This window comes from Canis aureus, chromosome 15 (genome assembly GCF_053574225.1).
Source record: "Canis aureus isolate CA01 chromosome 15, VMU_Caureus_v.1.0, whole genome shotgun sequence".
NCBI classification, from domain to species: domain Eukaryota; kingdom Metazoa; phylum Chordata; class Mammalia; order Carnivora; family Canidae; genus Canis; species Canis aureus.
In genome coordinates this window covers 55,480,491-55,494,829 of record NC_135625.1, presented here as the reverse complement: position 1 = coordinate 55,494,829, position 14,339 = coordinate 55,480,491, and the positions used below count along the sequence as shown (strand labels likewise).

Here is a 14,339-nt window from a genome sequence, read left to right as displayed (position 1 = left end):
GCATCACTGGCCATCAGGGAAATACAAATCAAAACCACGATGAGATACCACCTCACACCAGTGAGAATGGGGAAAATTAACAAGGCAGAAAACCATAAATGTTGGAGAGGATGTGGAGAGAGGGGAACCCTCTTGCACTGTTGGTGGGAATGTGAACTGGTGCAGCCACTCTGGAAAACTGTGTGGAGGTTCCTCAAAGAGTTAAAAATAGATCTGCCCTACGACCCAGCAATTGCACTGCTGGGGATGTACCCCAAAGATACAGATGCAATGAAATGCCGGGACACCTGCACCCCGATGTTTCTAGCAGCAATGTCCACAATAGCCACACTGTGGAAGGAGCCTTGGTGTCCATCGAAAGATGAATGGATAAAGATGTGGTTATGTATACAATGGAATATTATTACTCAGCCATTAAAACGGCAAATACCCACCATTTGCTTTAACGTGGATGGAACTGGAGGGTATTATGCTGAGTGAAATAAGTCAGTCGGAGAAGGACAAACGTTATATGGTCTCATTCATTTGGGGAATTTAAAAAATAGTGAAAGGAAATAAAGGGGAAAGGAGATAAAATGAGTGGGAAATATCAGAAAGGGAGACAGAACATGAAAGACTCCTAACTCTGGGAAACGAACTAGGGGTGGTGGAAGGGGAGGTGGGCGAGGGGGTTGGGGTGACTAGGTGACGGGCACTGAGGGGGGCATTTGATGGAATGAGCACTGGGTGTTGTTATTCTATATGTTGGCAAATTGAACACCAATAAAAAATAAATTTATTAAAACAGAAAGAGTTGGGCCGTGCAGTCACCCCTACAATCTTAATATAGTAGCCTAGACATCCAGTAGGCTGAGCATGTAATAATCCATTATAGTACTTAATGCTAAATACAATAATAGCATCTGTTGGGCTCTTCAAAGAAAATGATACAATTTTAGGGTAAATTCCTCACAATTTGAGGTACCATGTATTAGAACATTTATTTCTTTCCAAAAAGCATTTATTGGTGTCACTTTCAAAGATGGAATTTTCACTTAGACCGTGAAGTTTAAATTGAAATGGCATTTCTTCCTTTCTTTTTCCCTTCATCTCCATTTTTTCAACTTTCCACAGTATGTTATTGGAGTACAGTTGATATAAAGTAAAATATTGACCTTTTCCATATGTAAACATACTTGTCTCCAACACCTAGATCAAGATATGGAATATTTTCATTACTCCAGAGAGTTTACTTGTGCCCCTTTCCAGTTAGTACCACAGCCTGCCCTAGGAGATAACTGGCCATTCTGGAATTTTAGTTAGCTTGGCTTCTTTAAAACTTTATATAATGGACTCATATATACTTTGTTGTGTTTGACTCTTTGCTCTTAACATCATAATATTTTTCAGATTTACAAAATAGTTATTTGTATCAGTTTATTCTCCCATTTTGAAGTAGTATTCCATTGTATGAGCATAGCATAATTTATCTACTCTGCTGTTGATAGATATTTGAATAATTAATTTTTTTTTTCCTGGGGGGTAAGAGAGGCTATTATGAATAATGCTGCTGTTAACCTTTTCTGTGCAAATCTTTTTGTAGGCATATATGCTCATTTCACTTGGGTGTGTGTCTTGGAGAGGAATTTCTGAGGTGTGTGAATTTCTGAGGTAGGGTGTGTGAATAACTTTATTAGAAACTGCTAGTTTCCAAAAGTAGTTGTCTCATTTTACACTCTAATCAAAATATGGCAGTTCTCGTTGCTTCCTACCCCCACTAACATTTGGAATTATTAAGTTTATTGATTGTGGCTATTCTGGTGACTGTGTAGTGATGTCTCTGTGTAGTTTTAGTATGCTTTTCCCTGACAACCAGTGGTTGGTGTTAGACACATCAAGTGTCTTACTGACCATTTGTATGAATTGTATTATCTTTTATTACTTGTAGGATTTCTTAATGTATTTTAGATATGAATTTTTTTGTCAGGTATGTTATATACATGTTTTCTTGCAGTATATAGCTTTTAGCTTCATTGGTGTTGTCTTTTAATGTTCAGAAGGCTTTAATCTGATGAAGTCCATTTTATAAATTTTCAGTTTTGTACTTATTTTCTTTTTTATGCTGAGAAATCTTTTCCCTTGCCTGAAGTGATGAAGATATTCTCCCAAGTATTCTTCTGAAAGCTTTATATATTTTCTCACTTATTTTTTGAATTGAATTATTTGTCCCTTTATTTTTTCAGGCATTCTTCTTGTATTTGAGATATAAGTCTTTGTCAGCAGTATATAATTTGGCACTCACATTTAACTCTGTGATTGATCTGAATTAATTATGTATGTTAGGTAGAGATTCACTTTTCTTCCAAATAGATACTCTGTCCTCACCTCTTTCTCCATTGAATTTTATTGATGTCTGTCCAAAAATTAAGTACCACAAGTGCCAGCACTGTTTTAATTACCGTAATTTTATAGTAAGCTTTGAAATTTGGTTAAGTTCTCCAGCTTGTTATTCATCATTGCTTGAGTATCCTAAGTCCTTTACATTTTTATATAAATTTTAGAATCACCTTGCATATTTCAAGTTAAAAAAACCCATTTGGATTTGGATTTGAATTGCATTGAATGCATACATTAATTTGAGGGCAACGGATATTTTAAAAATACCAAGTTTTCCAATTCATAAATACTGTGTATCTCCATTTATCTCTTTAGTTTCTTTTTTTTTTTTTTTTTTTAAGATTTTATTTATTTATTTGAGAGAGACCGTGAGAGCAGGAGCAAAAGGAAGAGGGAAAAGCAGGCTTCCTGCCAAGCAGGGAGCCCAACATGGGGCATCCCCTGACCCGGGGATGATTATCTGAGCTGAAGGCAGACACTTAACCAATCAGGCCACCCAGGCGCTCCTATCTCTTTCATTTTCTCTGAAAAATTGTGTGATTTAATGTAGATGTACTTCACATATCTTGTTAATTTATTTATAGCTATTTGATGTTTTATTTGATGCTGTTATAAATGGTATTGTGGCTTTACTTTCTGTCTCCATTGCATAATAGTAATATTTAGAAATACGGTGGGGTTTTTTTTGTATATTGTGTGCATTGATCTTGATAAATTCACTTAGTTCTAGTAGTTTTTTCCTCCTTTGGATTTTCTGTGAATGAAGTCATGTCATTTGCAATTAAGGAATGGTTTTAGTTCTTTTCCAATTTTTATGTCTTTGTTTTTCTTCGGGTACTGCACTGACTAGGATATCTAATAAAGTTGTTGAATAGGTAAGTTGAGAGCAGATTGTCTTGTCTTGTTCTTGATTTCAGGGAAAGTATTTAGTATTTTACCATTAGGTATGGTACTAGCTGTAGACTTTTTATAGATGCTCTGTATCAGATTGAGGAAGATTCCTTTTGTTTCTAATTTGCTGGGAGTTTTTATCGTAAGTAGATGTTAAATTTTGTCCAATGCTGGATATTTTGCAGTGATCATGATTCTTTTTTATTGTTAATATAGTGAATTCTGCTGATTTGTTTTTAATGTTGTTAAATCAACTTTGTATTCCTGATAGGATCACAGTCATGATATAATTTCTTTTAATATATTTGCTGTAGTTTGTTAGTTTTTAAAGTATTTTTTTGTCTTTTAGAGTTCAGTTCAGTAATTTTCTTAAAGTATTTTTGTCAGCTAACAGAGTATACTGCTTTATAAAATGCCTTGAAAAGTGTTACCTTTTCCAGTCTTCTCTGAAAGAGTTTGTCTTAAGTTCTGTTTTGTTTTGTTTTAAATATTTGGAGAATTCACCGATGAAGCCCTCTGGAAAGATTTTTAAAAATAAATGACATTGACATATAGAGGACAATCAAGAGTTTCTATTTTGGAGTTAGTTTTAAAAGCTTATGTTTTTACAGAACCTGGGAATTTCCTTTTAGTTAAATGTATTGGCATAAAATTGCTTCTAAGCTTCTCATTTGTGCTTTTTGCTATTTATGATATCTATAATAATGTGCCCTTTTTATATGACACTGTTAATTTGTGTTTGTTTTATACGTTGTCTATTTTGAATTGCTCCTTACATACAATATTGCCTGACTTAAAATTTTTACTTAACATTTTGGAATAATGTTAATAGTAATGATAGCATTCTGTATTCTTGATTTTAATGAAAATTCCTTTAATGTCTCATCATTAGGATGTATTGGGGTAGGTATCCATTATTATAAAATAATAATCTTCTCTTTCTAGCTTATTAAGAGATTTTTCTTATAAGGACAAGATAATTGGATTTTATGAAATGAATTTTTAGCATTTCTTGAGATGGACAATTTTTTCTTTGGATCTTTTGAGGTGATACATAATTTCCTATTATGATATCCTTGTGTGTCTGGGAAAACTCTACTTAGTTTAATATTGTTGATGTGGTTTTGCTAATATTATATTTAGGATTTTTGTATTTATGGGAATACATGTGAATGATCTATAGGTTTCCTAACTCAAATTTTGGTATTAAGCGTATGATCTTTTGTCTCTTCTCCCCCTCTGCCTATTTTTTCTCCCCCATCCTTCTCCACAATTGCTAAGCACCTGCTAAGCACAAAGTACTTTATACTTATCCTTATTCCTTACTATAAGCCTAATTTATTTATTAAATAGTCTTTGGGAGACAATCTTATAAATCTAATTTTGCTATTTAAGCAAATCTTTTCACCTAATTTAGTCTGAGTTGTTACTCAGAAACACTTTAGGCTAGTTCTTCTGTGGTTCTTTGGTGTGGATTGCTGTTTGGTTAATGTATTCTTTTACATGCCTATTGCTTTAACACAGGATTATCTCATTTTAAAAATTCCTGTTTTGTGCATTAAAGCTTCTAGGAGCATTGCAGATGTTACAAACAGTTTACCATCATTTGCCTATCCCTGAAAATTGGTGTAGTGGTAACTGCTGAAGTTATTGCCACTATCAAAGTTTAGACATTTTTACATGTGTGAGTATAGTAACATAGCTTACAGTTATCTAGCACATGCTGTTATACATGTATACTGTTAGTATCACCAGTTTGATTCTTACACTTTCCTCAGTTGATAATAGATACACTGTAGCTTTTACAGCCACTACAAATACTCTCTCTCTGTATCTCTCATGAATAAATGAGAAGCAAGCAGAGAGCCTGATGGGGGACTCGATCCCAGGACCCCAGGATCATGTCCTGAGCCAAAGGCAGGCACTAAACCACTGAGCCACCCAGGGATCCCCTAAGTGTTTATTTTCTAAGAACTGGAAAATAGGGGGATGAAAAGAAACTACACCCTGCATACATTTGCCTATGGCACTTTGTTGAACACTATAGACCTGATCTTTACATTCAAAAGATTCCAAGTTTAATAACTTTGAAGTTATTTTTAAAAATTAATGTACTATTATAGAAGAAATGTATTATTCTATTTACAAGACTCATACACAAGATAAAGGGAGGTAGGATTAGTAGATCATAGAGAGTAAGTTTGTGGTTACACTTGAAATTTTACTGTTCATATTCCTTGTAAAGTTGACCATATAGGAACTTATCTTCTATCACTCTTCTCCTGACATGTTATTATTGTTTAATATTTTATTTTATCCTTATTAAATCCAACAAATTATATTGTTCTTTGTAGAAGTACATGATTTAATTTCCATATATTTTTATCATCATCTTTTCTCATCATCTCTTCCTTAATCTCTGACTGTCCTTGTGAGTGAGATCCCTTCTTCCTGAAGAACATCTTTACAAGCTCCTTTAGTGGAGGTCTCTTATTGGTAAATTGTCTCTGTTTTTATTTGCTTTAATTTTTAATTTATCCTCATTCTTTTATCAATTTTTTTTGGTCTTTATCATGGAAACTTAAAAGCAGGGGGATCCCTGGGTGGTGCAGCGGTTTAGTGCCTGCCTTTGGCCCAGGGCGCGATCCTGGAGACCTGGGATCCAATTCCACATCGGGCTCCCGGTGCATGGAGCCTGCTTCTCTCTCTGCCTATGTCGCCACCTCTCTCTCTCTCTCTCTCTCTCTCTCAATGTGTGACTATCATAAATAAATTTTTAAAAAAAATTAAAAAAAAAAGAAACTTAAAAGCATACATGAAAGTAGTCTATAATAGTGTAATGAAACCCAAATTATTTCTGTCCCACAGTTTCTGTATTTATAGACATTTTACTATTCTACTTTCCATCTCTTCCCCATTCTGTGTCTCCTTTCCTGCTGAAATATATCATGATGTCTATAAATACTTCAGTGCATCTCCTGTAGAAGAGTTTTATTTTATTTTTTAAAAGATTTTATTTATTTATTTATTTATTTATTTATTTATTTATTTATCTATCTATCTATTTATTTATTTATTTGAGAGAGAGACAGATAATGAGAGAGAGCACAAGTGGAAAGGAGAGGGAGAAGCAGGCTCCCTGCAGATACCAGGATCATGACCTGAGCCTAGAGTAGATGCTCAACTGAGCCAACCCAGGTGCCATTAGAAGAGGTTAAAAAAAAAAATACTACTAGTATGCTTAATTTGCAGTAATTCCTTAATATCACTTTATCCAATCCATGTGAAAATGTTGACTACCTCAAATGTTTTATGCTTTTACTCTCATTCTTGAGCGTTATTCTTTTCTAGGAGCACAGTTGTAGGTTGACAATAATTTTCTCTCAATATCTTGAATATATGTCTTTCTAACTTCAATTGTTGCTGTTGGGAGGTCAGCTGTAATTTTAATTATTATTCCATTGGGTGAAAGATCCTTTTTTTAAAGTCTACTTTTAAGATTGTTACTTTTAGTGTTTTGCAGTTTTGATGTCTTATAGCTAAGTTGATCCCACTTAGATATATTGTGCTCTCTGCAGGGTCTGCAGATTATTTTAACCATCGTGGGAAACGTGTAGCTATTATTTTTTTCTTTTAAGACTGAAGAAGTTTAGTTATAAAGCAAACATCTCTAACCCAGGTCAAAAATAGAATATTTTAAGTACTCTCAGAATTACCTACCTTTTCCCCGACCCAAATACACCTCTTCCCAGTCATAACCCTCTCCCTTTCATTCAGAGGCACTCAGTATTCTTTTATTACTTTATGTGCATCCCTCAAGTATATGTTATTTGTTGAAATTTATATGAACACAATTATATTCTTCTTGCTTCCTTTGCTCAACATTATGTTGAATCTCACAAACAATGAAATTCTGTTAATACACTTCATGGTGTTTTACTTTTCACTGAGGCTCTATTTAGTTTTCTTCTATTTTTCTGTTTCTTAGATTGCATAATCTTTATTAATCTGTCTTGGATTTTGTCACTTCACTCTTCTGCCAATTGAAAAGCACAATTGAGCCCCTCTAATGACTTTTTCTTTTTTTAAGATTGTATTTATTCATTCATGAGACACAGAGAGAGAGGCAGAGACAAAGGCAGAGGGAGAAGCAGGTTCCCCACAGGGAGCTCCATGTGACTCAATCCTTGGACCTGGGATCTCGAAAGGCAGACACTCAACTGCTGAGCCACCCAGGCATCCCCCTCTGATGACATTTTTTATGTCAGTTATTGTACTTTCCAACTCCAGAATTTCATTGCTTATTTTTTAAATAATATCTTTTTACTGACACTCTATTTGATGTACATTGTCATCATACATTGCTTTTACTTCTTTACGGTTTTCTTTTGTTCTTTGAATATATGTAAAGGGCTCTTTGAAGTCCATCTGGTGACACACAGGCAATTTCTGTTGCCTGCTTTTTTCCTTCTACATGGATTATACTTTCCTATTTCTTTGTATGGTTTGTAATTCTTGGTTGGAAACTGGGCATCTTCATAATATTGTAGTAACACTGGATCCTGGTCTCCCCTGCCTCTCTCAGGACTTATTAGTGTTATTTGCTTTTTTTTTAGTTACTGGGTAGATTATTTTAGTGAAGTCTATTTCCCTCTTGCAGTGTTAAGCATCTGGTGTTGTTCTTAGGGGGTGCAGATTTGAATATGCCCACATTCACCCCGGGATTTTTGGCAGGGCTCTTTGGCAGGGCTCGGCTAGCTTCCAAGGCCACTTTCCTTGACCACACCCAGATGTTAAGCTCCCCTAATTGCCACCTGCCTGCTCCATTGTTTTCAACAATGCCTCAGGACAGAAATTGTTGCTGAGCTTGATCCAAAAAATTTGAGCTTCCTTGAAGAGGGTTAGTTCTTGAGTCAGAGCTTGAAATTTGTTCTGACCCAGGAGGACTCATCCCAGCTGTCTCATTTTCTGATTCTCTATATTCTTTCCTGCAAACTAGCTGATTTACAGGTTAGCCTGTATCTGAAATTTTTCCCCCATTTTCCCTTTACCACAATGTCGGAGGTTTTGAGATTGCCCTTAGGCTTGAACTTCACATTCTGTTGTAGACAAAATCAGCATTGGAACAACGTTGGATTGGAATAATCTCTTTGAAAGAGATTCAGAGCAATTGATTTTATTAAGGCCTGCTTCACCTTTCTGGCAAAATCTCTGGCTTTGACTCTGGAATTGGGTAGTGGAGACAATAATGTGCTTTTCTCTGTTTCATCCCCAATTTAGGAACTGAACACTTTTTGGAGGGATGTATGGTAGTCCAGGTCACCTTGTCTTGCCTTTCCTGGTGTGGGACTTCTGCTTTCCAAAGTAGCTGAGTGGAAGACAATCCTGGTCCTAGTATTTTCAACATGCAGCAGCAATACAGAACTTCTTTCCTATGAGTGGCAGTTGAGTGGAAGAGAGATGCCCTTACCTGCACTTACCTGGAATTTAGCTTTAGCAGCAGGTAGCTTTGGGCAGAATGAGAAATGCTGACATCCTCCCTTTCCTGGGAAGATTGTTCTTAGATTGGTAGCTGTAGTGAGAGAGCACTCTTGGTTCCTAATTGCATCAATCTGAAGTCATTGAGTCAATGAGGGGGAAGGAAAGAGAAAGAGTAGGTTTTGGTTCAAGTACTTCACAGTCTTGCTGTTTTTTTCTGAGTTTTAGATTTTCTTGAGAAAATGTTTCTTCATTTGCCTCATACGTTAGGATCATTTTTGCCTGTTGGGGTCCTAAAGACATAGACTAGAGTTTGAAACACAAGAAGAACTTAATAACTATTTATTGAATCATTCAATAAATGAAGATAAAAAACTGTTAGAATGGCAGAAACTTCATTGGTCAGCTCACTAACTTTTCTAATAAAGTGAGAACCTTTTTAAGTAGAAGGAATAAGGGTTATGAGGTACTGGGTAAAATTAGAATAACCAGTTAGCTTTCTTGATAAGAGAGCCTAAATGTGCTTTTACCTTATATTTTTTAAACTTCCCTCTTTAAAAGACTAGTCATTGTTAACTTCTGCCTACTATGCTATACTTTTTAAAAAAAGATTTTATTTATTTAAGAGAGAGTAAGCACAGGCAGAGGAAGAGGGAGAAGCAGACTCCCAGCTGAGCAGGGAGCCTGATTGCGGGGCTCCATCCCAGAACCCCAGGATCATGACCTGAGCCGAAGGCAGGTGCTTAACCCACTGAGCCACCCAGGCACCCTTGCCTACTATACTTCAAGTAAGGGTAGAAATTTTTATCAAAGTAATTTAAGTTAGTACTTTTTTACTTGAATCATTTTAAATGTGTATGGAAGCTTTTTTTTTTTTTTATGTAAGGAAATTTGTAGCAATTTTTTCCTTTAAATTGATATTGCACATAAATAATCATCTTCAGTTTTTTAATACATTTTAATTTTTATATCGTTAGGTTTTTAAAAATATATTTTTATGCAAAGGCTGCATTTCTTTATTCCTTTGATTTGAATGATTTGTCATCTTGGCTGTCTTTGATTTGTTCAGCTGATAAATTGATGGTAATTTTAATAACAGCTCTCCCAAAATCAATGATCATATTCCTCTAACTGCAAACAAATGAATGCAAATTAGCAAATTCCTTTTTTTTTTTAGTATTTAGTATTGCATTGTAAGAAATAGAAAAACCTGTGCCATTTCAGTGAGATGTTCAGAGAAGTCTGTTATTATGTTTAATATGTATTTGCTACATTTATAGACTTGTGAAGATTGGCAGTTTTGTTCAACGAGCCTTATAATAGATACCTACACATTTATGGATGAATAAATAGGTACTTCCCCTTCCTTTACCCCTTTCCTTCCTTCCATTTCTTGCTCTTCTTCCACTTGACAAATATTTACATGCCACCAGCTGTTCTGAAATTTTGGGATATGCTAATAAGTAAGACAGTCTCTTTCCTCCTGGGGTTACTTTCTACTGGAAAAAGATTCTGTTCATCTCCCCTTCCACTCTTATCTACCTCTTCTGCAAAAAGTATTTAGGGGACATGTTATACTATGTGAGTTGACTTGGATGCTGATTTTGATTTACATCCTCTGAAAGTAAAATAATTTACTAAATGAACACATCGGTGGAGAGGTCAGAAGCAGTCCTACATGATTGACTTTTTTTTTTTTTTTTTTTTTGTACATTGATATCTTAACCTTTATGAAGGAGACTTTAATTCTTAGGTAGATATTTTTCTATAACATAAGTAAGCTTTCCTCCTGTTCCTAAAGGTAATACAGACAGTCCTGAGTTCCACAGTATATGTATATTCATGGTATATGTATACTGGTACTTTGGCCCTTAATTTAAGATGGGGAAGAAGTATTGCTGTTGATACTTAGGCAGTCAGTTTACCTTGCTTTTTTACTGAGTAAACGGTCCATAGCTAGTATTCAGTCTTTTTGCCTTTTTGTAGTTTATTATATAAGTAACATGCTTTGTGAAATAGCTACCTAATATAGAAACAGTGGACAACGTAGAGTATTTCCTACTTTTGAAGAGGGATGTCAGTCATAAAAGACATACAACAATTTATTCCTTTTTTGTTCATTATTCATTCATCAAATGAGTGAGTACTTACTGCTTACCACCATCCGTATTGTAGCTGTTTTATATACCATCATAAATATGATGTACCAGGTAATTTCTCTGTTCTCCTGAAATTTTCATTCTAGTGAGATTGGACTGGTTGTTAAATAAGAATTTTACAGTTATAAAACAGTAATTAAGTAAACTATAAATGGTGTAGTATGGTGTAGTATTGTACTTATAGGTTTTTTAAAATGTTAGTTTATAGTTCTATGTATATATCCAGTATTTGGTTTTTATGGACATTTAAGATGCTGTTCTGATACTCTTCAAAGTGTGTATGTGTATTTCATATCTGTAACTTTCCATTTTGTGTTACAGTGTATTTTGGTGTACAATATATTCAGAAGTAGAATTTGCAATACAGTGGAGCTGTATCATATACACATTTGCCTTATGGCAAAATGAACTACGAGATTGGCAAAAAATTAAAGGACTAATGACTTTAAGTAAGGAACCAATACTTTAAAATTTTTCTCAAAAGGGCTGTTTATTCTATACTCCATTTAAGTATGTGTAGTGTATATTTTATTGATTTTTTATTATAACATTAATCTAAAATTTGTCATTTTAAGTATTTTTAAGTATATACTTTAGTGGCATTAATAAGTACATTCACAGTATCATACTTACTATTTCTAAAACCTATTTTTACCATCCCAACCAGAATCTATATCCATTAAGCAGTAACTTCCTATTCTCTTCCCCCACCCCCACACCCCCCAGTAACCTCTACTCTTCTTTCTGTGTCTGTGAACTTGCCTATTCTGATACTTCATATCAGTGGACTCATATGCTACTTGTCTTTTTGTGACTGGCTTATTTCACTTACTACAATGTCTTCAAGGTTCATCTACATTGTAGCATGTATCAGAATTTTATTCTTCTTATGGCTGAAAATACTCTCTGTGTACACTATATTTTCCATTCATCTGTTGATGGACACTTGTTTCCATCTTTGGCTGTTGTGAATAATGCTGCTATGAACATTGCTATGCAAGTAATGTTTTAGTCTCTTCTTTACAGTTTTTTGGGTATATATCCAGAAGTGGATCATATGCTAATTCTCTGATTAATTTTTTTAGGAACCACCAAACTGTTTTCCACAGCGGCTTCAGTACTTTACATTTTACAGTATATTTTTATATATTTTTTGAATAGGGTCCTAAGCACAAAACTATGTATGCATCACTTTATGAGAGATTTTTGAGCATGGTTTTGAGTACATGATTTTTATTTGTACTTCACTACATGGGATGTGAGCTCTTTGGCATTTCAGGAGCATTATTATTTTTGTCAATTTATACTGTGTTGTGGCATTAGTTGCAGTTGATAAAAAGAATAAGAACTTGGGTAATGAGGTGGAGATTTTCTGTAGTATTGACATTTTTATTTTTATTTTATTTTTTTTAAGATTTTATTTTTTTAATTTTTATTTATTTATAATAGTCACAGAGAGAGAGAGAGAGAGAGAGAGAGAGAGAGGCAGAGACACAGGCAGAGAGAGAAGCAGGCTCCATGCAGTGGGAGCCTGACGTGGGATTCGATCCCGGGTCTCCAGGATCGCCGCCCTGGGCCAAAGGCAGGCGCCAAACCACTGCGCCACCCAGGGATCCCGTATTGACATTTTTAAAAAGTTCATTTTCACTTTTGGAAATGTGCATTTCATACACACAAAGATATGTAGCTGTGACTTAAGTGATCATAATTTCTGTCTTACCATGTTGGAAAGGGTATGGGTAGTGAAGCTGGTGGTCTTAGTTTTTAATATTGTGTTTTAACACTTAGAGCCAGAGTTGCCACGTAGCTTTAGTTTCACCTTTAAAAAAGGGGGTAATGTGTTCTTACTGAGTATCATTGTGAGGATTAGATAGTATATGTGAAAGAAAAAAAATTTTTTAATTAAAAAAATAACATCTTTCTCTGTCTTATACCTTTATAAGTCTTACTGTTTTAACTGATGTTGTTTTATTTTAATATATAGATATTTATATAACTTCTATATAATTTAATATGAATATTAATATTTGTGAAATAAAATTATTCTTCCCTAAACGAAAATTTGAACTAAGGTATTTAGAGAGGAGAGAGTTTATTTCAAAGCTTATTTTATTTATTTAGTTATCTATTTATTTTTAGAAGGTTTTATTTATTCATGAGAGACAGAGTCAAAGACATAGGCAGAGGGAGAATCATGCTCCCTGTGGGAAGCCCAACATGAGACTGGATCATTGACCCCTACGTGGGTCATGCCCTGAGTAGAAAGCAGACGCTCAACTACTAAGCCACTCAAGTGTCCCTTAAAGCTTATTTTAAAACTTAGTTCAGTGGTGTTACATAAAGGAAATTTCTCTCTACTTGAATTTTCATTTAATTTTGCATGTCTTAGCATTTTTCAGATGAATAAATTGAGTCCCAGAGTGTTTGAGTGTCTTACCCAAGGTCATATAGCTATTTAGTGGAACAGATAAGGCAGAAATCAGCTTTTACCTTGTATTCCATCCAGTGTTCTAGCACATTAGACTTCCCTCTTATGTTTTACCAGTTATGTGATTACTTTGGCAACAGGTTTGCATGGCATCTCTCTCTCCGTGGTACTAAAAGTGTATAAAGTACACTTGGACTTGTATTAACCATCTCAAGGGACTTCTTGATGTTTCCTTCTCTTTCCTCCCTCTACACTGGAAAATACATACCCTTGAAGACCTTTTAAAAAATTTTAGGGGTACCTGGGTAACGCTCATTCCATTCAGTTAAGCATCTGCGTTCGGCTCAGGTCATGATTTCAGGGTTCTGGGGTTGAGCCCCATATTGGGTTCCCTGCTCAACGGGGAGTCCACCTCTCCTCCCTCTCCTCCACTCCCCTTCCCCTTCCCCTGCTCATGCTCTGTCTCTCTCAAATTAATAAATAAAATCTTAAAAATTTTTTTAAAAACAGAACAATCAAAAGCAAAATTTCAATATGTCATCTTTTATTTATGGTAATTTACTAGAAAGCATTTCGATTCAGAAATCCCAGCTGTTTACTTCCTAGCATCCCATAAATTACCTTACTAAAACTCAAGCTATTGTTCCGGAAGTAATGTCATGTAATCAAAAGCACCTTTAGAGGTATAGATAGCACCCCTTGATTAGTTTCCTGTTGGTAGAAACTATGTTTGAGTCTGTGTTTTCTACAGGTATAGTTTGGGATATTCAAGTTGGAGGAGCTATTAGAAGTCAGCTCTAAACCCCATTTTATATATGAAGAAACTGATAGTAGCAAAATTGAGTCTGCAAACCAGGACTCCTCAATTGTTTATAGATACATATGCCATGTCTTTTAAAAAAATCTATTTTGGAATAGAGTTATAGGAATGTAACTTATTTTTCTTCTGATTATTAAAAGTCAAATTTAACTTAATTTTCCAAAAGGAGATGAAAATAATTCATACG

The 14,339-nt window shown here is 34.7% G+C and overlaps 1 protein-coding gene across 7 annotated transcripts in view; it reads left to right on the top strand.

The window, feature by feature from the left end:
• CNOT4 (CCR4-NOT transcription complex subunit 4) overlaps positions 1–14,339 on the top strand; it is a 137,271-nt gene that overhangs the window by 42,672 nt on the left and 80,260 nt on the right. The window contains exon 2 of one of the 7 annotated variants that reach the window (XM_077850042.1): positions 11,226–11,353. The exons of the other annotated variants lie outside the window; for them this stretch is intronic. The gene's annotated coding sequence lies outside the window, so the exon portion shown is untranslated. The remainder of the gene's footprint in view (positions 1–11,225; positions 11,354–14,339) is intronic. 7 annotated transcript variants of the gene reach the window in all.